Genomic DNA, 24,061 nt, shown 5'->3' with positions numbered 1-24,061 from the left:
CCACACAGCGATACAGTTGACTCTTGACTGCCATGGCGGGATTCAAACCCGGGACCCCAGAGCATTACCCTGGGTCTCTGGATTACTAGTCCAGTGATGACAATACCACTGGGCCACTGCCTCCCCTAATTGATGTATGTCTGCAGAGTTTCCTGCGGTTTGGATTTTTCACCTAATCACTCCGGTCTAATCCACCTAATATAGAAAACTGGAATTGAACATCAGGTAAGAAGTAAAGATTAATAGGTCTAAAATTTTGAAGCAGAAAGATACAAGAAGTACATCACAGGCAGAATAGCACCAGAAAATGGAAAATCTGCTTTGCATATGAACTTGTCGTAATCCAGGAGACAAGAGGGGGATTTAACAGATTTATTCTGAACCCAAAAGTATAGCCACACCCCAGCGTACAACACAAGTGTCCCAGCCCAGGACTAACAGTACTCATGGTACGGGTCTGGGATGGTATTTAAAGGGCTTGGTAACAAATCCTAGCTGGGCAGGCCTCTGCCTGTTACAATGGGAACGCGTACTTCCACAAGCTCCATGGGAAGATCGATAAGTGACTCCACGTGGTCCTTGTGAATGTTATCACATTCCCCCACTCCCAAAGGCCTGATCCTCCCCGTCACTCCCCTTACGATCGTCCCCCTCAGTACCACTATGATAAAGCCTCCTTTGTCTCTTTGCACATGGCCTTGAGCCCACCGTAAGCAGAGTCGGATCTGGGGCCGTAAAGTGGATGAGAGATTGTCGTTTCCTAGCCAAGCGTCAAGGACCTATGGGTTAGTCATCTCAGTCTCCATTTCTGAGCCTAAGTCTTCGTCCTCTTGGTGATGACTCTTTGGTTTAACATGGATTGAGTCTCCTGCCTGGAGGTAGGTTCAAAGGATGTTGAGGGTGTCGCCCCGCCTGAAGTAGTTTCCACAGTAGAGGGTTTCCTGCTCCCGAGATGGTCCATATGTTTTTTTACGGTCCTTTCCCTGGGATTAACCTTGTACAATACGGGGCTAGTCTTTTCCACTATAACTTCCAGGATCCAAGGGGCTCCATCTCTAAAATTGCAAACATAGACGGTATCTCCCGGTCTGAAGGTCCTGTTGGGTCATCGGGTGTCGCAATTCTTTTATTGGGCCTCTTGGATCGACTCCACTTTCCCGCCTAGGTTGGGAAACAACAGGCTGAATCTGGCCCAGAGGCGCCGACCCATTATAAATTCTCCTGGCACAACCTCCATGTGTGGCATCATCCTGTAATTGAACAGGAGCTGAGCCAATTCGGTGTAGAGCGAGCCAGCGAGCCAACGCCTTTAAACGTTTGGACCACCCATTCGGCCAGGCCATTGAAAGGCACGTAGTATGGCTCCTTTCGGATATGCTTCATCCCGTTGGACTTCACAAATGCCTGGAATTCTCCATTGGTTAATGGGTCCCGTTGTCGGAAACAAGGACCTCTGGTATCCTATGGGTACAAAATGATTGCCGGAGTTCCTCTATGATGGCGCTGGAAGTTGTGCATGCCCATCCATTTAACATGTGTGTCGACCAAGATTGAAAACATTAACCCAATGAACGACCAGGCAAAGTCAATTTGTAACCCATATTCAGGCACCCCCTGGCTATTCCCATGGGTTACACAAGGCCGATGGTTGGAGTTTCTGATTTTCCTGACAAGACGGGCATTGTTTTACCAAATTTTTAATGTTGGAGTCACCTGGGCCACCAGACGTAACTCCTTGTGAGCATCTTCATTTTGGAGACTCCTGTGTGACCACTATGTAGCTCCTTTAAGATTGCCATGATGTGGAGATGCCGGCGTTGGACTGGGGTGAGCACAGTAAGAAGTCTTACAACACCAGGTTAAGGTCCAACAGGTTTGTTTCAAACACGAGCTTTCGGAGCACGGCTCCTTCACCTGAAGAAGGAGCCGTGCTCCGAAAGCTCGTGTTTGAAACAAACCTGTTGGACCTTAACCTGGTGTTGTAAGACTTCTTGCTGTGCTCACCCTTTAAGATTGGGCAAGGGACGACCACTTAGGGTCCCCACAGGATGATGCCGTCTTCCATGCTGAACTTGTGCCAGTTAGCTAGGAAGGGCTTTAGGTCCTCTATCAAGTGTCCTTGAATTCCACTGCTTAGGATCGCGTGGCACAGTTTTGCCAGCATGGATTATTTCTAAGTCTATGTCTGGATTTGCTTGGCAGATATGGGCAGGGCATCCATAAAGTTTAAAGTCATGATACCTTTGCCCATTACTGGCGGCAAGGATGGGGGGAGGGGTGGGGAGAAGCATGTGGGTAGCAGTGGTGGCTCAGGGCACCAGCATCAGCTATGCATGTTCCTGCCTCTGCCAGGGTTTGTGATGCAAATGCAATTGGTCGCTAGGTGCCATTGTCCCATCGACTGGAGAGGACTAACCCTGCTCAGTGCAGAGAGGCATCACATGTTAGTGCCAGCGGCCTTGTGGGATCGTAGTGTGCCAGCAGCTGTTACTTCACTTTCCTGAATGCTCTGTCCAGTGGAGCTTGCTACGATCACTTCTGGTTATTCTTCAATAATGCGTGCAGGAGTGCCATAAGTAAATTTCCCATGGTAGTTGATTAAACCTAGGAATGACTTCAATTCCATTGTGCTTCGCAGGGTTAATGAAAATCATAGCTAACTAAGGGCCGAAACCAATCTCTTAAAAGTTTTTGTTTAAAAGTTGTCACTACAGTCTGTAACCTCTGGCATATTCCTTACTCATTGAGCACCATAATATCTTGAGACAAATTCTGGAGCTGGATTTTACACCTCCCTTCCAGTGGGTTTGAAGGTGAGGGTGACACAGTTGGTACAATCTTGAGCCCGCGGGATTGGCGGCGTAAGCATAAAATCTTGCGAGAATCCAGAAACACAATTCTCGACAGAGGATCGTGGGCGCAATTCTCCGATCACGGGACAGAGTGTCCGCGCTGTCGTGAATGCCGTCGCGTTTCACGACGGCACGAAATGGGCACGGACAGTAGCGATTCTGGCCCGCACAGGGGGCCAGCACGGCGCTGGAGCGGTTCATGCTGCTCCAGCCTTACTTCCTGGCGCGCACTAGGGGCAGCGCCAACCCGCGCCTGCGCAGTGGCCTTACTGAACACTCCGGCCCCGACGCAACATTGCGCGGGGGTTCAGGGCCCCGACGCACAACAAAGTAGACCCGGGGGGGGGGGGGGAAGATGCCGGCCCGCCAACCGGTGGGCCCCAATCACGGGTCAGACCCCATCGGAGGCCCCCCAGGACGGAGCCCCCATTCCACCCCCAACAGGCCGCTCCCCCGACCCTTCGCACAGAGTTCCCGCCGGCAGCGACCAGGTGTGGACGCCGCCGGCGTGACTCTGGTTTTTCCGCGCAGCCGCTTGGCCCATCCAGGCCAGAAAATCGGCGGCCCCGCTGCGTACAGCGGCCCGCGACCTTGGAGAATCGCGCACCGGCGTCGCAAAATTCATACCAATACAGGGCGTGACCCTGATTTTAATAAATTTGAATGGATTTCAATGTTATTAGCGGCCTGCCGCCAAATGACCCTCCTCCCCCCCGCCAAATTATCTCCCCTTACAGTTTCCAACAGGTTTGGCCAGGTGTGAGTCAGTCGAGGAGAGCACAGCGATAAATATAGAGGGATTCTAAACATCACCTCTTGACATTCAACAGCATTTTCACTTTCAAATGCCTCACCATCCTGGGGATCACCAGTAACCAGAAACTGAATTGGCATGTAAATACAGCTACAAGAACAAGCCAGAGACTGGAAATTCTACAGAGAGTAACTCACCTCCTGACTCCGCAAAGCCTGCCCATCATCTACATGGCACAAGTCAAGAGTGTAATGGAATACTTTTCACTTGCCTAGATGAGTCTGGCCCCAACAATGCCCATGAAGCCCAACAGCCCATCCAGGACAAATCAGCCTGCTTGATCGCCACCCCTTCAAACATTCACTGCCACTATCACTGGTGCACTATGGCTGCAATGTGTACCATCTTACACTGCAGCATCTCAGCAAGCCTCCTTCAACAGCATGTTCAAATTCATGACTTCTACCACCTAGAAGAAGAAAGGCAGTAGACGCATGGGAAGTACCACCTGCAAGTTCCCCACCAAGTCGCAGACCAAGCTGGATTGTCGATATATTGCCATTCATTTGGGCAGCAAGGTAGCATAAATGGATAGCACTGTGGCTTCACAGCACCAGGGTCTCAGGTTTGATTCTCCGCTGTGCGGAGTCTGCACGTTCTCCCCATGTCTACGTGGGTTCCCTCCCACATTCCAAAGACGAGCAGGTTAGGTGGATTGGCCATGATAAATTGCCCTTCGTGACCAAAAAGGTTAGGAGGGGTTATTGGATTACAGGGATAGGGTGGAAGTGAGGGCTTATGTGGGTCAGTGCAGACTTGATGGGCCAAATGGCCTCCTTCTGCACTGTATGTTCTATGTTCATTCACTGTTGCTTGGTCATAATCTTGGGAATCCTTCCCTCACAACACTGTGGGCATACCTACATCACACAAACTGGAGCAGTTCAAGAAGACAGATGAGCACTACTTTCTCAAGGCCAATGGCAATAGGCAATAAATGCTGTGCTTACCAGCAATGCTCACATCCCATGAACAAACAGAAAAAAGCATAGCACTACCTCTGTGCTGAATACTGCAAGTAGAAATTAAAGTTAGAGGTAAGTGGTCCCACAACTAATGGATATAAGACAATCTCAGAAAATAATGATGGAGGATTGAGTAGCTAACAGGAGAAAGAGAACCCATGAGCATATCTCAACACACGATTACAAGGGACAAGAGTGAATTGTTTGTAAATGTCTTCAACCGACGTTTCTGCGTCGGTGGTTCTACCCACCCTTCCCATGGATTCTGGTCTCCAGCCAACTTGATGCATTCCATGTGATACACAAAAGAGCCTGAATGCACTTGACACAACAAAGGTTCTTGGTCCTGATAATTTCCCAGTTGCTGTATTGAAGACCTGTGTATCAGCTAACCACACCTTGTTCCAGAACGGCATCAAACTGATATCAAATCTATTTTATATATCCAGTTTACAAAATTACAAGATAAATTTCACAAATTACTGCCTTATCAACTTATGTTCCTGCTCCCAAGATAATGAAGCAACTCATGCCAGTTTACAGCAAGACTTGAACAACATCTCAGCTTGGGAAGACAATTGGCAGGTAACACATGTGCCACATAAGTGACAGCTGATGACCATCTCAAACAAAGGTTCAGCAATCTTCCTTTGACACTCAGAATTCTCTAAACTCCATTGTAACTCACAGATACCTTGACTTGCACATTTATCACTGCCTTTATTATTTTTCGATTAATACCCTCGATTTTCCTACCTAACCGCATCATAAGGTAGGCAGTAATTGATGGAGAATGTCTGCTACCACCTTCTCAGGGTTGGCTAGAAATGGGAAAGGAATACAGCTTGGCCCTTTTTCTGACATTCAGGGAAAAAACATTTTAATCAAGTTATTTTTATAAGAGACAGTGCCTTCATAACTACATTTTCAGTATTTTTTTTCATTTATGTTCCAATATATAGCAGCATGATTTAAATTGGGTCAGAATATGCCACCATGACAAAAATAATACTGGGCTCTCCATCATTTCTAGTCCAGTAAAACGTTGCCAAATATTTATTGATGGGACAGACTGATCTGGCCACGGTTGGGGTTTGAGATCAGTTCACTCTGAGCTGGCTCCAACTTATGCAACACTAAATGCAAACCATAAGAATTACTGAGATAAGGTAAAAATAATCAAAACAAAGCCTTCAATTGGTCAAGGTTCAAATATCTGGAACAAAACAGTCTGACTACTAATTCAGAAAAAGAAATGAAGGCTAAGGAATTTCGTGTGGCTTCGTAACAGTAACAAATTATCTCTTTGTCCACATAGATTTACTTCAACTGGCTATAGTTCTATTTCTCCCTGATAAGATACTAACCTTAACTTCGCCAACACTTAGAAGGACAGTCTCCTGATTATCCCAGCTCATTGAAATGATATTTCAAACATTAAATCAGTGAAAGATGCCTTCATGCCACTCCCATTCTCTTGTCTTTTAAACACACCTACTGTAGACATTGCTTCACATGTTATGGGCTTATCAAAGGCATGGCTGCTCCCTCATTTTACAAGATGAATTTTCAAGACAATGTCAATTCACTCACTGGTTTCTGAGCAATGCAGGGTTGAAGCCAAATTGTAACTAGTGGAGACTACACAAACACCAGCTTATTACACAACACTGGGGATTGCAGCTACACAGCAAGTGCATTGATCTCACCAGGGATTGGCAGGGTTGCCAAATCTTTTTTTTGTTGTCTTATATATACTTTAATTGAAACTTCTTTGAAATTAAGCAGTCAAATGGAAAGAATAGAGCATGTTTTTTTTTCAAATGATGGCATCTTGTCAATAATGTCTTACGTTTTTATATTCTTATGCGATGTTTCAACCCATGAAGCGGGAACTGTCTTGTCACAAGCAATATATGTAATGGGTAGGAGGAAGGAGACAACCGAAAACATTCTACAGCAATGCACTCTGTCACCAGGTGATAACACAGGATTTAGTTTGGAAATTTTCAGATAATGTTTCAATTAATAAGCTGTTTTGCCAGATTTTCTTCATCCATAGTTGGCAGGAAAGTCTTTGTACAACTTGATTCTTGGAAAAGAAAACACCTGAGTAGATTAAAGAAGGCACAACATCTTGTTGGGATAAGGTCATAATTTAAATTATTTAGCGCTTCAGATAGTACCAGTAAATCAGGGTTTTTCAAACTCAGGGTCACGACCCACGGGTGGGTCGCGGGCACTTGTCAGGAGGGTTGCAGAGCGATCGGTTGTGGTGTTCCCAATCGCGGGAGAAGTGCCCATAGGCCCCAACCGGCTTTTAGGTTGAGAATGTCGGCCTCGACTGCCTGCAGCCACAGCATTTTGCTTTGCTCCATACTAACTCAGCAGGGGCATGGGAACCTGGATTGTAGTTTTGGGGTACGGGAGATTGAGAGTATAGAGGTCAGGAGCACAGATTTGACTTCGCAGGAGGGTGCCAGTGTTCAGGTAGGTTGTTTGAAGTGTGTCTACTTCAATGCCAGGAGTATACGAAATAAGGTAGGGGAACTGGCAGCATGGGTTGGTACCTGGGACTTCGATGTTGTGGCCATTTCAGAGACATGGATAGAGCAGGGACAGGAATGGTTGTTGCAGGTTCCGGGGTTTAGGTGTTTAGGTGTTTTAGTAAGCTCAGAGAAGGGGGCAAAAGAGGGGGAGGTGTGGCGCTGCTAGTCAAGGACAGTATTACGGTGGCGGAAAGGATGCTAGATGGGGACTCTTCTTCCGAGGTAGTATGGGCTGAGGTTAGAAACAGGAAAGGAGAGGTCACCCTGTTGGGAGTTTTCTATAGGCCACCTAATAGTTCTAGGGATGTAGAGAAAAGGATGGCGAAGATGATTCTGGAAAAGAGCGAAAGTAACAGGGTAGTTGTTATGGGAGACTTTAACTTTCCAAATATTGACTGGAAAAGATATAGTTTGAGTACATTAGATGGGTCGTTCTTTGTACAATGTGTGCAGGAGGGTTTCCTGACACAATATGTTGACAGGCCAACAAGAGGCGAGGCCACATTGGATTTGGTTTTGGGTAATGAACCAGGCCAGGTGTTAGATCTGGAGGTAGGTGAGCACTTTGGAGACAGTGACCACAATTCAGTGACCTTTACGTTAGTGATGGAAAGGGATAAGTATACCCCGCAGGGCAAGAGTTATAGCTGGGGGAAGGGCAATTATGATGCCATTAGACATGACTTAGGATGTGTAGGTTGGAGAAGTAGGCTGCAAGGGTTGGGCACACTGGATATGTGGAGCTTGTTCAAGGAACAGCTATCGCGTGTTCTTAATAAGTACGTACCAGTCAGGCAGGAGGAAGGGGTAGAGCGAGAGAACCGTGGTTTACCAAAGAAGTGGAATCTCTTGTTAAGAGGAAGAAGGAGGCCTATGTGAAGATGAGGCGTGAAGTTTCAGTTGGAGCGCTTGATAGTTACAAGGAAGCGAGGAAGGATCTAAAGAGAGAGCTAAGAAGAGCAAGGAGGGGACATGAGAAGTCTTTGGCAGGTACGATGAAGGAAAACCCAAAAGCTTTCTATAGGTATGTCAGGAATAAAAGAATGACTAGGGTAAGAGTAGGGCCAGTCAAGGACAGTGGTGGGAAGTTGTGTGTGGAGGCTGAGGAGATAAGCGAGATACTAAATGAATACTTTTCGTCAGTATTCACTCAGGAAAAAGATAATGTTGTGGAGGAGAATGCTGAGACCCAGGCTATTAGAATAGATGGCATTGAGGTGCGTAGGGAAGAAGTGTTAGCAATTCTGGACAAGGTGAAAATAGATAAGTCCCCGGGGCCTGATGGGATTTATCCTAGGATTCTCTGGGAAGCCAGGGAAGAGATTGCTGAGCCTTTGGTTTTGATTTTTATGTCATCATTGGCTACAGGAATAGTGCCAGAGGACTGGAGGATAGCAAATGTGGTCCCTTTGTTTAAGAAGGGGAGTACAGGTAACCCCGGTAACTATAGGCCGGTGAGCCTCACGTCTGTTGTGGGTAAAGTCTTGGAGAGGATTATAAGAGATACGATTTATAATCATCCAGATCGGAATAATATGATTAAGGATAGTCAGCATGGTTTTGTGAAGGGTAGGTCATGCCTCACAAACCTTATCGAGTTCTTTGAGAAGGTGACTGAACAGGTAGACGAGGGTAGAGCAGTTGATGTGGTGTATATGGATTTCAGTAAAGCGTTTGATAAGGTTCCCCACGGTCGGCTATTGCAGAAAATACGGAGGCTGGGGATTGAGGGTGATTTAGAGATGTGGATCAGAAATTGGCTAGTTGAAAGAAGACAATTGGCTAGTTGAAAGATGTGGTTGATGGCAAATGTTCAGAATGGAGTTCAGTTACGAGTGGCATACCACAAGGATCTGTTCTGGGGCCGTTGCTGTTTTTTATTTTTATAAATGACCTAGAGGAGGGCACAGAAGGTTGGGTGAGTAAATTTGCAGACGACACTAAAGTCGGTGGAGTTGTAGACAGTGTGGAAGGATGTTGCAGGTTACTGAGGGACATAGATAAGCTGCAGAGCTGGGCTGAGAGGTGGCAAATGGAGTTTAATGTAGAGAAGTGTGAGGTGATTCACTTTGGAAAGAATAACAGGAATGCAGAATATTTGGCTAATGGTAAAATACTTGGTAATGTGGATGAACAGAGGGATCTCGGTGTCCATGTACATAGATCCCTGAAAGTTGCCACCCAGGTTGATAGGGTTGTGAAGAAGGCCTATGGTGTGTTGGCCTTTATTGGTAGAGGGATTGAGTTCCGGAGCCATGAGGTCATGTTGCAGCTGTACAAAACTCTGGTACGGCCGCATTTGGAGTATTGCGTACAGTTCTGGTCGCCTCATTAATGAAATGAAATGAAAATCGCTTATTGTCACGAGTAGGCTTCAATGAAGTTACTGTGAAAAGCCCCTAGTCGCCACACTCCGGCGCCTGTCCGGGGAGGCTGGTACGGGAATCGAACCGTGCTGCTGGCCTGCTTGGTCTGCTTTAAAAGCCAGCGATTTAGCTGAGTGAGCTAAACCAGCCCCTGGAAGGATGTGGAAGCTTTGGAACGGGTGCAGAGGAGATTTACCAGGATGTTGCCTGGTATGGAGGGAAAATCTTATGAGGAAAGGCTGATGGACTTGAGGTTGTTTTCGTTAGAGAGAAGAAGGTTAAGAGGTGACTTAATAGAGGCATACAAAATGATCAGAGGTTTAGATAGGGTGGACAGTGAGAGCCTTCTCCCGCGGATGGAGGTGACTAGCACGAGGGGACATAGCCTTAAATTGAGGGGTAATAGATATAGGACAGAGGTCAGAGGTAGGTTTTTTACACAAAGAGTGGTGAGGCCGTGGAATGCCCTACCTGCAATAGTAGTGCACTCGCCAACATTGAGGGCATTTAAAAGTTTATTGGATAAGCATATGGATGATAATGGCATAGTGTAGGTTAGATGGCCTTTAGTTTTTGACTTCCCATGTCGGTGCAACATCGTGGGCCGAAGGGCCTGTACTGCGCTGTATCGTTCTATGTTCTATTGGCACCAAGATTATCCAATGGGTGATTAGCTTTCCTCACAAAACTTCCATGTCTCATTGTTCTGCTGACCAATGGGAGGAGGAAGTGGGGGTGGTACTTCCGCCGATGGGAATTTTGGAGCTCGGGGCCCGTTAAGGACACGGAGAGCGGCTGAGTGAAGAGTGAGAATGGCGGGTCACGATGCTGGCAGTAAGCATCAGTTGACTGGCTCCCACAAATACTTCAAAGCCTCCACCATCACAGGGAGGGGGACATTTGTGATAGCTACATATACGGCAATTTTTTTGTTCTTCAAACTGAGATCCAAGAAGACGACACAAATAGCAATCACAGAAAATAAATGACCTGTTTTTCTCCTCTGGGGCAGGGCTCGTGGAATTTAAGAACCAGCATGTGAAATCTGTATGAGTGTTTGAAATCGTGTGACGAGGATGGTGTATTATAAATGATCAGTCTTCACAAAAAAAACTCATGGGGCTCCATGAGCTGTTTTAAAAAAAAAGAGAATGCCTCCCGCATGCATGCACCATCAGGTGGATTCGGCAGTGCGCAGGCCCGGTGCCCAGTGGGGCAGACTGCCACATCCTTAGGTCAAGCCGCTGCCCCAGTACTATCTTCTCCTGACCTCAACGCGCTGCCCTAGGACCAAATTTCTTTTTTAAAACGGCAAAAGTGGCGGCAGAGAACAGGTCATTTGCCCAGCACGTATACCGACGTCATGCCATCCGTGCTTCGGCTTCAAAATCATGGAGGAGAGATTCCTCCATTCTGTAGATGCCATCCAGCAAGCAAGAGGAGTGTGTGAAGAACTTAAGATGGATCATTTGTAATAAGAAAGAGAGGGTCAGAGATACAGACAAATCAGGATCTCACAACTGAATCTGCTGGAGAGAGCTTCACAGGAGTGTACATGGTAGGGCAAAGCAGTGCTGGTATAAACTTCAGGGCCTCTGATGAACAACCCATTAAGAAGAAGCTGAAATCAGGAACAAAACCATATAAAGGTGATTTCTTGAGTTCTGGCTTTATTAATTGTGCCAATGCATATCAGGATGCAAAGCCCATGTGTGTTATATGCAGAGAGGTACTGACAAATGAAAGATTAAAACCCTCCAAACTTTGTTGTCACTTGAAGAATAAGCATGGCGAGTTCTAGGACAAACCTCTTGAATTCTTTCAAAAGATGCAGCATAAAATTAAATCATCACCTGAAGTCCTAAGCAGAAATGTAACGCTGAATGACAAAGCAATTATGATCATGAGGATCAAGCAGGCTCACCTGTCGCATTTAGGGGCAGCACGGTAGCACAAGTGGATACCACTGTTGCTTCACAGCGCCGGGTCCCAGGTTCGATTCCCAGCTTGGGTATCTGTCTGTGCGGAGTCTGCATGTTCTCCCCGTGTCTACGTGGGTTTCCTCCGGGTGCTCCGGTTTCCTCCCATAGTCCAAAGACGTGCAGGTTAGGTGGATTGGCCATGCTAAATTGCCCATGGTGTCCAAAACGGTTAGGAGTCAGCTTACGGGGACAGGGTGGAAGTGAGGGCTTAAGTGGATTGGTGCAGACTCGATGGGTCGAATGGACTCCTTCTGCACTGTATGTTCTATAAATAAGCAAAAATGGTGGGTCATGGAATTCGGGTGGTGTCTGTCTCAAAGTTCAGGGGTCATGGGTTGTGAAGGTCGGCTGGCCAGCGTGGGTTCTGAAGGATGCCCGGTTGGTACAAATGAGTCCCAGGCAAAAATGTTTGAAAAACACCCAGTGTGTTTATTGGAGAGTTTATGAAAAAACAATTACCTGCAGCTAAGCAATCCTTGAGATCATGAACCAAAACCAAATTGGCCAATTAAATGGATGTGAATATATTCGAAATTCCTCATGATTTCTCACTGTCAAAGTGTTCAGGAATGTAGATTGTAAATTAATTTTACCGATACGCAGTTTATCAATTACGGTGTTGCTTTAAATATTTATTTTATTCAAAGGTTAAAGTGAAAGTTTAAATGGTATCCTTTCACCTTTTACTACCACTGTGCTCACTGCCTTTCAGTTCCTATCACTGACAGATTAAGCTTCCGAGAACAATCTTTCATCACCTTTTATAATGTGCTTAACCTTGGAAGACAGGTAACGCCTGCCATTGCAATTTAAGAATGAATGAGGGGGCTGGTGATTTTCAAATAGATATAATTATCTGTCTGCAGCACTGTATAATTAAAACAGTACAATCTAGCCTGAAATCCCACCACTCCTGCAGCTAATGTTTTTATTATTTCCTGTTTTGTACACTTTGCTGGTTAGTTTGCTGCTTGTTCCCTATAACTTCCAAGTGTATATTGGGGAGATATCCCCAAGATGGGTGGGGGAGCCCAACACCTGTGGTTTCAGATTCCTGGAGCATTGAGACCAGTCCTGGGGATGTGGGACCAGTACAAACTGGACGGTTTGTTCCTGGGGAGGACCAGGACTGATGTCCTGGGAGGAGTCTTTGCTCGAGTGATTGGGGGTGGTTTAAACTAAAATGACTGGGGGTTGGGAACCTATGCAAGGAGTCAGAATAGGGGGAATCAAGGACAAAAACAAAAGGCAGGAAGGGGAATAAGAAAAGTGATAAGCAGAGAACCAAGGGCCTGATTCAAACAGAGCCACAGTGAACAATACTGGGAACGGGACAAGTAATATTAAAAACACAAGTCTCAAGACTTTGTGCCTTAATATGCGGAGCATTCGCAATAAAGTGAATGAATTAATCGCATAGATGTAAATTGGCATGATATAATCAAGATTACGGAGACATGGCTGCAGGGTGATCAGGGATAGGAACTGAACATTCATTTTTATTCAGTATTTAGGAAGGACAGATAAAAATGGAAAAGGTGGTGGAGTCGCACTGCTGGTTGAAGGAGAAATTAACGTAATAGAGAGGAAAGATATTGGGCTGGATTTTCTGCTCCCTGACGCCAAAATCACATTCGGCAACGGGGCGGAGAATCAGTTTTGGGAGCGAAATCGGGAGCGGTGGCGATATCTTAATTCTCCGCCCCCTGAAAAGCGGTGTACTCCCGCACCGAGCATCCACCGCCTCAGGACATTGCCTGAGGTCCGCCCCACGATGCTCCGTTGCCCACCGGCCGAATTCCCGAGGTCGTGGTTTAAGTGTGCTCACGCTGTCCGGGATCCTCATGTGGCGGCTGCGAACTCAGTCCGGCGGCGCCACAGTCGGGGGAGGGTCCGCGTGAGCAGTCGAAGGGGGCACTACTTTGACGGTCCAGGTCCGCAGGCTGAGTCCGCCATGGAGCACTGCGTGGCCGCTGAACCGGAAATGCTGGGGGCTGTATTGGCATCTAGAGCTACAAGTTCTACACCAGCTCCCTGCTAGCCCCCAGTAAAACGAGGAATCGGTGGCCTTTTGACACCAGTTTTCCTGGTGTAAAGGACCACAGTTTTCACGCCTGCATGGTGACTTTGTCTCCAAAACAGAGAATCCAGCCCCTTAGCTCCAATAATGTGGAATTTGTTTGGGTAGAGCTGAGAATCACAAAGGGGCAAAAAGATCTTAGTGGGGGTTGTATATAGACCAAAAACTGTAGTAATGTTGAGAATGGCATTAAACAGGAAATTAGAGATACTTTTGATGAAGGTACATCTGTAATTATGGGTGACTTTAATCTGGGTATAGATTGCGCAAATTAAATTAGACAATACCACAGAGGAGGAATTCCTGCAGTGTGTATGGGATGGTTTTCTGGATCAATACGGTGAGGAACCAACTGGAAATCAGGCCATCCTCGATTGTGCATTGTGCAATGAGAAATGAATCATTGGCAATCTAGTTTGCAAGGCCACTTGGCAATCAACGACCATATATTCTTCATCAAGGTGGAGAGTGACGCAAGTTGATTCGGAGTCTAGGGTCCTGAATCCAAATAAAGGAAATTACAAAGATATGAGGTGCGAGTTGGCTATGGTGGAGTAGGAAACATTACTTAAAGGTATGACAGTGGATAGGCAATGGCAAATATTTAAGGAGTGCCTGAGTGAACTGTGATCCAAAGATGTGCGGGTTAGGTGGATTGGCCATTCTAAATTGCCCGTAGTGTAAGGTTAATGGGGGGATTGTTGGGGATATGGGTTACGTGGGTTTAAGTAGGGTGATCATTGCTCGGCACAACATCGAGGGCCGAAGGGCCTGTTCTGTGCTGTACTGTTCTATGTTCTATGTTCTAATTGTTTATTCCTGTCCGGCACAACAGGAAATTTTAGATAATATTAGATCCAAGGAAGAAGCCAAGGAAGAAGGGTAGTGTACTGAGAAATTTACCAAGAAAATGGTCAGATCTGAGGATTGGGAGCAGTTTAGAATTCAGCAAAGAAGGACCAAGGGATTGATTAAGAAGGAGAAACTAAAGTTAGAGAGTAAGCTTGTGGGGAACATAAACCGACTGTAAACATTTCTATAGATATGTGAAAAGAAAAAGATAGGCAAGGATAAATGGAGGTCCCTCACAGTATTAGTAGAAAAATCCTATTTGGGAATTTGATGGGGCGACTGAGGGCCGATAATTCCCCAGAGCCTGATAATCTAGATCCCAGAGTACATAAGGAAGTGGCTCAAAAATGGTGGATGCATTGGTGGTCATCTTCCAAGAGTTAATGAACTCTGGAACAGTTCCTACAGATTGAAGGGTGGGTAATTTAACTCTACTGTTTAAAAAGGGAGGTAGAGAAAACAGGGAATTAAAGACCAGTAAGCCTGACATCAGTAGTAGGGAAAATTCTAGACTCCATTATCAAGGATTTTGTCACGCAGCACTTGGAAAACAGTTGCAGGATTGGACAGAGTCAGCCTGGATACATGAAAGGAAAATGACGCGTGAAAAATCTACTGGATGTTTTGAGGGTGCAACTAGTTTGGTTGATGAAGGGGAACCAGTGGTTATGATTTATTTGGACTTTCAAAAGGCTTTCAATAAGAGGTCAGCATGTAAAATTAAAGCACATGGGATTAAGGGTAGTGTACTGAGATGTACAGAAAACTAGTTAGTAGACAGGAAACAAACAGTAGGAATTAACAGGTCTTTTTTCCAAATTGCGGGCAGTGACTAGTGGTACCGCAGGGATCGGTGCTGGGACCCCAGTTTGTCACATACATATTAATGATTTAGAAGAGGGAACTAAATACAAAATCTCCAAATTTGGCAGATGACACAAAGCTGGGTAGAGGGCAAGTTGTGATTTGGACAAGTTGAGTGAGTGGGCAAATAAATGGCAGATCCAGCATAATTTGGATAAATGTGAGACTATCCACTTTGGTAGCAAAAATGGGAAGGCAGATTATCCAAATGGCTATAAATTCGGAGAGGGGCATGTGCAATGAGACCTCGGTATCCTCGTACACCAGTCGCTGAAGGTAAGCATGCAGGTGGAACAAGCGGTAAAGAATGTAAATGGTATGTTGGCCTTCCTAGCGAATGGATTTGAGTACAAGAGCAGGGATGTCTTGCTGCAATTATACAGGGCCTTGGTGAGGCCACACCTGGAGTATTGTGTGCAGTTTTGATCTCCTTATCTGAGGAAGGATGTTCTTGCCATAGAGGAATGCAGGGAAGTTTTACCAGACTGAGTCCTGGGGTGACAGGACTGATGTACAAGGAGAGGTTAAGTTGGTTAGGATTTTCTGTATTTGCTGAAGTTCAGAAGAATGAGGGGGAATCTCATTGAAACCTATAAAATGCTTGCAGGACTAGACAGAGTAGATGCAGGAAGGTTCCCGATGGTGGGGATGTCCATAAACAGGGGCCACAGTCTGAGGATACCAGGTACACCTTTAGGACTGAGATGAGGAGAAATTTCTTCACCTAGAGAGTGGTTGGCCTGTGGAATTTGCTACCACAGAAAGCAGTTGAGGTCACAAACTGTATGTTTTCAAGAAGCAGCTAGATGTAGCTCTTAGGCGAAAGGGATCAAATGATATGGGAGGGAAAGACAGGATCAGGATATGGAGTTTGATGATCAGCCTGGGCCATAATGAATGGCAGAGCAGGCTCAAAGGGTCGAATAGCCTCCTCCTGCTCCTATTTTCCGTGTTTCTAGGAACGATGACAGCAATTGATTGTAGGTCAGACAGAGAGCTCCCATATTTTTGCAAGTGGCTATGGCAGGTCAGAATTGGGGATTGAAAGGGGAAGTGAAATATGTCCTTTGGTCAATTCATACTTTTGAAAATGTATTGGTCTCTACAAGGAGATTACTTCTCTTCCCCAAGTATAGCTTCCACATGTAACACAAATACTGGACAATCTCAGCACGTCTGACAGCATATGTGGAGGGAAAAGGGAGCTAACATTTTGAGTCTGGATGACTTTGTCAAAGCTAGAGGGAACTGGAAAAGAGGTCAGATTTATACTGTAGTGAGGGGGGAGGGGGGGGGGGCATGCAGCAGTGGAGCTTGATAAGGGACCAGTGATAGGTGGAGATTGACAAAGATGTCAAGGACAAAAGACAAAAGGAATGTAAAGGGAGGCGATTAGGCCAGGAAGGGTGCTAATAGTGGCACATAAAGAGATTAGAATGTGTGATGGGCAGAACAAAGTTAAGTATGTCAAGGGACAACTAGGAACAGTTGGCCCAAGTGGAGTGGGGGGGGGGGGGGAATTATGGAAGAAATGAAAATAAATTGATAGAAATAAAAATGGGATGAAAGTGGAGGAGTGAGTTCACAGTCTGAAGTTATTGAACTCAATATTAAGTGCGGAAGACTGTAATGCACCTAATCGGAAGATAAGGTGCTGTTCCTCCAGCTTGCACAGTGCTTCACTGGAACATTGCAGCAAGTCAAGAACGGACATGTGGATGTGAGACCAGGATAGTGAGTTGAAATGGCAAGTGACAGGATGGTCTGGATTTTGCTTGCGGACGGATTGGAGGTGTTCTGCTAAGCGGTCACCCAGTCTGCGTTTAGTCTCTCCAATGTAGAGAAGACCGCATTTAGAGCAGCAAAAGCAGTGATAGTGAGCAGGGAGGAGGTAAAGGGGCAGGTATTGCACCTTCTGTGATTGCATGGGAAGGTGCTGTGGGAAGAGGGTGCGATGTTGGGGGGGGGGGGGGGGGGTGATGGAGGAGTGGAGCAGGATATCCTGGAGGGAACAGTCCTTATGAAATGCTGCCTGGAGGAGTGAGAGGAAGATGTGTTGTGGCATCAAGCTGGAGTTGACAGAAATGGCAGACAATTCTTTGAATGCGGAGGCTGGTGGGGTGAAAAGTGAGGGCAAGGGGGAACCTATCCTCAAGCTGGGATGGAGGAAAGAGGTGACAACAGAAGTGCAGAAGATGGGTTGGACACGTTGAGAGCCCTGTCAACTACTATGGGTGGGAAACTATGATTAAGGAAGAACATAGACAGGTCAGTAGCACTATCTTGGAAAGTAGCATCATCAGAATGGAATAGAGACGAAGGAACTGGGCAAATGGGGTGGAGTCCTTACAGGATGTGGGGTGTGAAGAGCTGTAGCTGTGGGATTCAGTGAATTTGTAACAGACAGTCCATCCCCAGAAATTGAAATAGAAAGATCATGGAAGGGAAGGGAAGTATTGGAGATACAAATATTTTCCAGAGCCAAATATTTTAATTTACAGCTAAATAAATTATACAATGACCTAAATGTAGTCCTGTAAGTTTCAGGAATCAGGTTGCAATCATTAATGACTGTACTTTTCACAGTGATGCATTCCCCTACAGGATTCAGGTTCAAAATGAAAGTATGAGTAATGACACAAATTCCTCCACCAAGGTTTCACAGTTCCTGTCTTGCTAACAATTCAAATGCTCATTAAAAATTATCTGTGTCACCCTGATGATTACATTTAGGAATGAGCTTAATATTACAGATGGACTGGTTCTTGTACCTTCACAAATCTGGGCGATATTTGTTGCAAATTCTCCAGTCATCCAGATGTCATGCAGTCACTGTCTCTGTTTTTCCTCTGCCATGTGCGTGCACAGTTGCAACGTGACATTATTTTCCTCATCATACATAGCATCTATCCAGCTGATCTAAAATGGCACTGGTGCTCATTTTCTTTAGCCTCCAGTTAAAGCAGATTTAATTGGTGTGCCCAGTTTTCACCCTTTCCTTCTGCTCCTTGTCAGGCTAACACCAGCCTATGCCCTTCAGCTTTCATGTTCATTCAAAACAAAGCTGAGAGAATGGAAGCCACAGCCCACTTTTCGAACTCTGAAGAATAACTATTGTGAGAATGCAGCTCTACGTATGTGCACATACCCCAGAGCTTTCTACTGACGTGCAGAATGCAAGTCATAGCCTAAAGCATGATTCAGATCTTGCCAACTGCGGTGCATATTTCACACAAACAGACTCAGACCAGTCATGCAGTATAATGTTGCCTTTTGCTTGCCTAATTGACAGTGATGTTTGACTTTCCTGCTTTATACATGCACAAATCTATTTGCCTCCAACAGGTATCAAAATTACACAGATATCATTTATATAGGACCTTTCGTTAGCTGTGCATACCTCAAAGCGCTTAACAACAAACAACAACGTATTTATATTGCACCTTTAATGTAATAAAATGTTGCAAAGTGCTTCACAGGTAAGCTACCAGAGTGGTTCACCGCCACCTTCTCAAGAACAATTAGGGATGGATCTTGTTGATGACTCCCACATTCCATGAATTTTTTTTAAAATCACAAAGCCAACTGGTGATTTAGCACCTATTCCCTTTAATGGACAGAAAATCTTAGGCATCAACTGGATAATTTCACAGTATTCAAAACCAAAAAAAATTACCTCGAATCTTTCTCATTGCTGTTATAGTCCTAAATAAGAAACTTCAGTGATTATCAAGCTAATTCCCAATGGGCATGAATCCGTAGCACAAAATGATCAATAATTGACATTAAGATCTAAATTTTCCAGAGATCCTCAGTGTGCAGATCGGAAAATTGTAGACACTTCCCATGATTTTCTGACATGCATGTCAATAGATGAGATTTTCCATTGGTTACACGTCAGTTTTCTTCACAAAGACCGTGCAAGTCAGAAAAATTCTTTGAAGCGGAAACTAAAATAGGAGACGTGTGCTGCCTGAAGGAGTTCAACAGGTTCTGCATAACAAGTTATTAGAGAAGAATAAGCCTCACAAAATAAACAAATTAGCTCTGGATTGATGGGCAATTAATCAATGGGAAGCATAAACTGGCAACAAATTGAGTACCTTTATCTGGAAAACAATGATTATTGATATTCCGCTCAGAGACCCCTGTATCATATGAACCATCTAAGCGATATCGAGCAGGTTACTTCTAGTCATATGATTTTTCTTTCTAATGATACTAGAATCAGTGTTTTAATGATCTGTATTGAGAAGGGATTTGGATTTGTTTATTGTCACGTGTACCGAGGTACAGTGAAAAATATTGTTCTTCTTACAGACCAGACAGATCATTCCATACATGAAAAAACATAGGTCAAGCAGATGTAAATACATAGACACGGGCATAGGATTAGGCATACAGGAGCGTAGTACTACTCAGTCGAGAAGATGTGTGAAGAGATCAGATCAGTCATTTAGGAGTCTGGTAACATCGGGGAATAAGCTGTTTTTGAATCGGTTAGAGCGTGCTCTCAGAATTTGTATCTCCTGCCCGATGGAAGAAGTTGGAAGAGTGAAGAAGCCGGGTGGGAGGGGTCATTGATTATGCTGCCCGCTTTCTCAAGGCAGCGGGCGGTACAGTCAGAGTCAATGAATGGGAAGCGGGTTTGCATGATGGACTGGACTGTGTTCATGACTCTCTTTAGTTTCTTATGGTCGTGGGCCGAGCAGTTGCCATACCAGACTGTGATGCAGCCAGATAGGATGCTTTCTATGGTGTATCTGTAAAAGTTGGTAAGAATCAATGTGGACATGTTGAATTTCATTAATTTCCTGAGAAAGAATAGGTGCTATTGTGGGTAATAACATTCAAAGTGATCTGGATCACCCAAGTGGATTGCCAATTAAATAGCAAATTGATGTTAATATAGATAAACGTGCTATTTGGTTAGGTAATGAACATTGGAACAAGAAACATGGTGACAATCACTGAGAACTAATTTTTGTCACCTCATTGGACACTAAGCAGACTCAATGTACCAAAGGTACACTGCAGCCTTACCGAGCGAGAAGGGTAGCAAAATTATATAGCCCAAAATGAGTACACACCCAGCAAAAGCAAGCACGCTGGAGGAGACTTAACCACTGGATAAAAGCAAATTACTGCGGATGCTGGAATCTGAAACGAAAGAGAAAATGCTGGAAAATCTCAGCAAGTCTGGCGGTATCTGTAGGGAGACAAAAGAGCTAACGTTTCGAGTCCGATGACCAACTTTGACAAAGAGTCATCGAACTCGAAACGTTAGCTCTTTTCTCTCCCTACAGATGCTGCCAGACTTGCTGAGATTTTCCAGCATTTTCTCTTTCGTTGGAGGAGACTTAAGTTGACCACAGCAGTATGGGGAAGGGGCAGAAACATGCTCACCGCCAGTTAAAGATATTTTTGGTGAGTAAATTGTGAGTAATTTATAGTTTTATCAACCTGTTTTAAATGGGGAGGGGGGGAAGGGGGCTGGCAAAGAAATAAAGAAACTGCAACATTCAGTGAAAGAGCTTTAGAAAGGGAGAGGAGGTAGGGCTCAGAGAGGAGCTACTTTGGGCTGCCGGGCCGGACACGGGCCAGGCTGCCTGAGGTGGGAGTGCCCTGCCAGGATCGGCAGAGGGGGGGGGGGGGGGGGGTGATGGGGCACAGGCCGAGTGACCAGGGTGACCCACCCATGCGACTGGGGCGGTGCCCAGGACAGACCATTATTACCGCAGCCACCTTGCTGCGCACCCACTGAGCACCCACCTCGGTCTTTGGTTCTGCAGAGACCGGTCGTATGGGTACCCTCCACACCCCCCATCCCCATACCTCTGTCACACAAACCCCTCACCCGGCCGCCACTGCCGTCGGCCCACCAGGGCAACACCCATTGGAGCCCCTATGGGGTGCCGGGGTGCATACCCCTGGCAAGGGCAGCGCCAGCTGACAGTATCCCTGGAATCAGGGAGGGCGCTAGGGCCAGAGGCCCCCACAGTGCCGGCCACTGACAGGGCCAGGGGTACGGGGAAAGAGGGACATGCAGGAGCAGAGCCCACAGTGCCAACTGCGGCCACCATGTAACCTGTGGACCTGGTTGGGCATGGGGGTATGCACCACGCTAACACGTCGGCCTTTCATCCCCTGCAGACAATGGATATTGGAATTCAACCAGCAATGGGAGCCTTTCTGCTGATTGCTTCAGCCCTGGAGGCTGCCCTATGGCTGCAGAGTGGGCACTACTCAAGGAGGAGGAAGCTGCAACAGCTGTGCATGCAGCATCGGAGCATGCCCCAGAGGGACAGGAGGCAGCCACCCAAGATGAAGAGAGAGCCGCCCAATACGCCGAGGGGGAGGAGGTGTCAAGGAGGCATCGCAGGTGGCCTTGTATGTACCGGAATCACCTCTCATTGGAGGAGCTGCTGGACCGGGCATGCCGAAGACTCCGGCTGAGCAGGGAGACAGTGCGACATATCTGCCAGATCATGGCACACCTGGCACCACGGGGAATGGGAGAGGACAACCGCTCCCGGTGGCTGTCAAAGTAATGGACGCCTTGAACTTCTACGCCACGGGGTCCTTCCAGGTGCCGAGAAACCCATGCAGACACGGGGAGGACATGCAAACTCCACACAGACAATCACCCAAGATCGGATTCAAACCTGGGCCCCTGGCACTGTGAGGCAGTAGTTCTAACCATTGTGCTATGCCGTACCTCTTTGTAATTTTATACTTCACCTAAATGCCACTTATCTTTGTGTCTCGCATCAAAGCCAGAGAAAAGAATGGAATATTAATTTGGTGCTTATCTGTTGCAACAAATCAATTATTGATTCATTATATTTTGAGCAGTCATTCTTTTACTTTTGCATAGGTTACAGTTTTTCTTTCAATCTATTGTTTTGCTTTACTCATCGATCTGTTCCAGAACCATGTCAATATTGCTCTGCAAACACCCATTAGAACATGTATGAAAACAGTAAAACTGTAAACATGTTGGGCTGAATTATCTGGCTCATGCCACTGGTAGTGAAGTTACCAATGAGGCGGAGAATCTAGTGTTGGGGAGAAAATGATATTGCCGCCAGGGGCGAGGAGGTGGAGGTGGAGGTGGGGGTGGGGGTGGGTTGCAATCGCTTTTGATGGTCTGTCGGGGGGTGCAATCGCTTTTGATGCTCTGCCCCCCCATTGGCGTCGGGATCGAGGTTTGCGCCCCACACCAGCAGACAGTTGTAAATGGGTCATTAATGCATCCACTTCATGGGCCGGGCACCATATTCTCTTTGCCTGCGTGGAGTAACCCTTTTATGGAGGTGCACGCAAAGTCCATTGGAGTGCCACCCTCACCCCCCACAATGCTAGACCTGCCCACCCTAGGCCAACCATACCTACCCACCAGAGGCCCCCCCAACAGAAGCCCCCAAAATAAAGAGACATCCACAGAGACCCCAGAAGAGAGACATCTGTCAGGAAGCTGTCAGAAGACAGACTCATGTCTTGAGGCTAGAGGGCAGTCCACACAGAGGCAGTGAAAAAAACATCACTGCTTTAACACTCACCTGTGCCATACAACTGCTGGCTCAGGCACAGGAAACAGCATCTGTCAATTCCTAGAAAGAGAAAAACAGTCAGCTGGATTTAAACCCCCTCAGACCTTTGATCTGCAAGCCCTGCATTCATTTCTCTTTGATATTGATTTTACTAGGCTGTGATTGACAGCTCCCCCCCCCCCCCCCCCCCCCCCCAGCCAGCCAGCTGTCAGCATTGTTCCATTCATCTTCCTTCCCGGTTGAGTAACTTTGAAGCGGTGTAGCCTCAATGTTTATAAATATCAAGTTTTAATTGACAGCTTCTGGACCAGAATTAAGTGCTTTCCAATCACCTCCCTTCATTGTTGAGTGACTTTGAAGCGGTCAGCTACAAACTGACAGCACTTAACTCTGGAGGTGTGGAAGCTGTCAATCGCAGCCTAGTAAAATCAGTATCGATGAGAAATGAATGAATGAAATGAAAAGAAATGAAAATGAAATGAAATGAAAATTGCTTATTGTCACAAGTAGGCTTCTAATGAAGTTACTGTGAAAAGTCCCTAGTCGCCACATTCCGGCGCCTGTTCGGGAAGGCTGTTACGGGAATCGAACCGTGCTGCTGGCCTGCCTGGTCTGCTTTCAAAGCCAGCGATTTAGCCCTGTGCTAAACAGCCCCACAACCCCTTGCAGATCAAAGATCGGATAGGGTTTAAACCCAGCTGACTGGTTTTCTTTTTCCAAGAATTGAAGGTGCCAATTCCTGTATCTGAGCCAGCCGGTCAAATCCCCCAGGCGAGTGTTAAAGCTGTGGTTTTGTTTTCCCTTGCCTCTGTCTGGACTGCTCCCTAGCTCCCAGACAGAGGCCTCTCTTCTGGGGCTTGCTGACAGGGGTCTCTCGCCTTAAGGGGTCTCTGTGGGGAGTCTCTTTATTTACATGGGGCAGCTGTGAGAGGTGGGTTCTTTATTTAGGGGGTTTATGTTGGGGGGCAGTTCGGGTCACCCCCCTATGGGGGGGGGGGGGAGAAGAGAGGAGGACCATAAATCTGGGGGTGGTCTGCTCAAAATGGCAGACCAATGGCAGGATTTCCTCAGGATTCCCCAGGGTCATCAAGATGGCAATGTTTAGCACTGCTGCCTCACAGCACCAGGGACCTGGATTCAATTCCGGCCTGGGGTCACTGTCTGTGTGGAGTTTGTACGTTCCC

The 24,061-nt window shown here is 46.3% G+C and overlaps 1 protein-coding gene across 6 annotated transcripts in view; it reads right to left on the bottom strand.

Moving 5' to 3' along the window:
• The window catches only part of sh3tc2 (SH3 domain and tetratricopeptide repeats 2), a 133,376-nt gene that overhangs the window by 102,255 nt on the left and 7,060 nt on the right, over window positions 1–24,061 (bottom strand). The window contains exon 1 of one of the 6 annotated variants that reach the window (XM_038795531.1): window positions 5,999–6,019. The exons of the other annotated variants lie outside the window; for them this stretch is intronic. The gene's annotated coding sequence lies outside the window, so the exon portion shown is untranslated. Of the gene's footprint in view, window positions 1–5,998; window positions 6,020–24,061 lie in introns of those variants that run through there. 6 annotated transcript variants of the gene reach the window in all.

This window comes from Scyliorhinus canicula, chromosome 4 (genome assembly GCF_902713615.1).
Source record: "Scyliorhinus canicula chromosome 4, sScyCan1.1, whole genome shotgun sequence".
Classification (NCBI taxonomy): Eukaryota; Metazoa; Chordata; class Chondrichthyes; order Carcharhiniformes; family Scyliorhinidae; genus Scyliorhinus; species Scyliorhinus canicula.
Note: the sequence above shows the minus strand (reverse complement) of the source record. Positions and strands in the feature narration are given on the sequence as shown.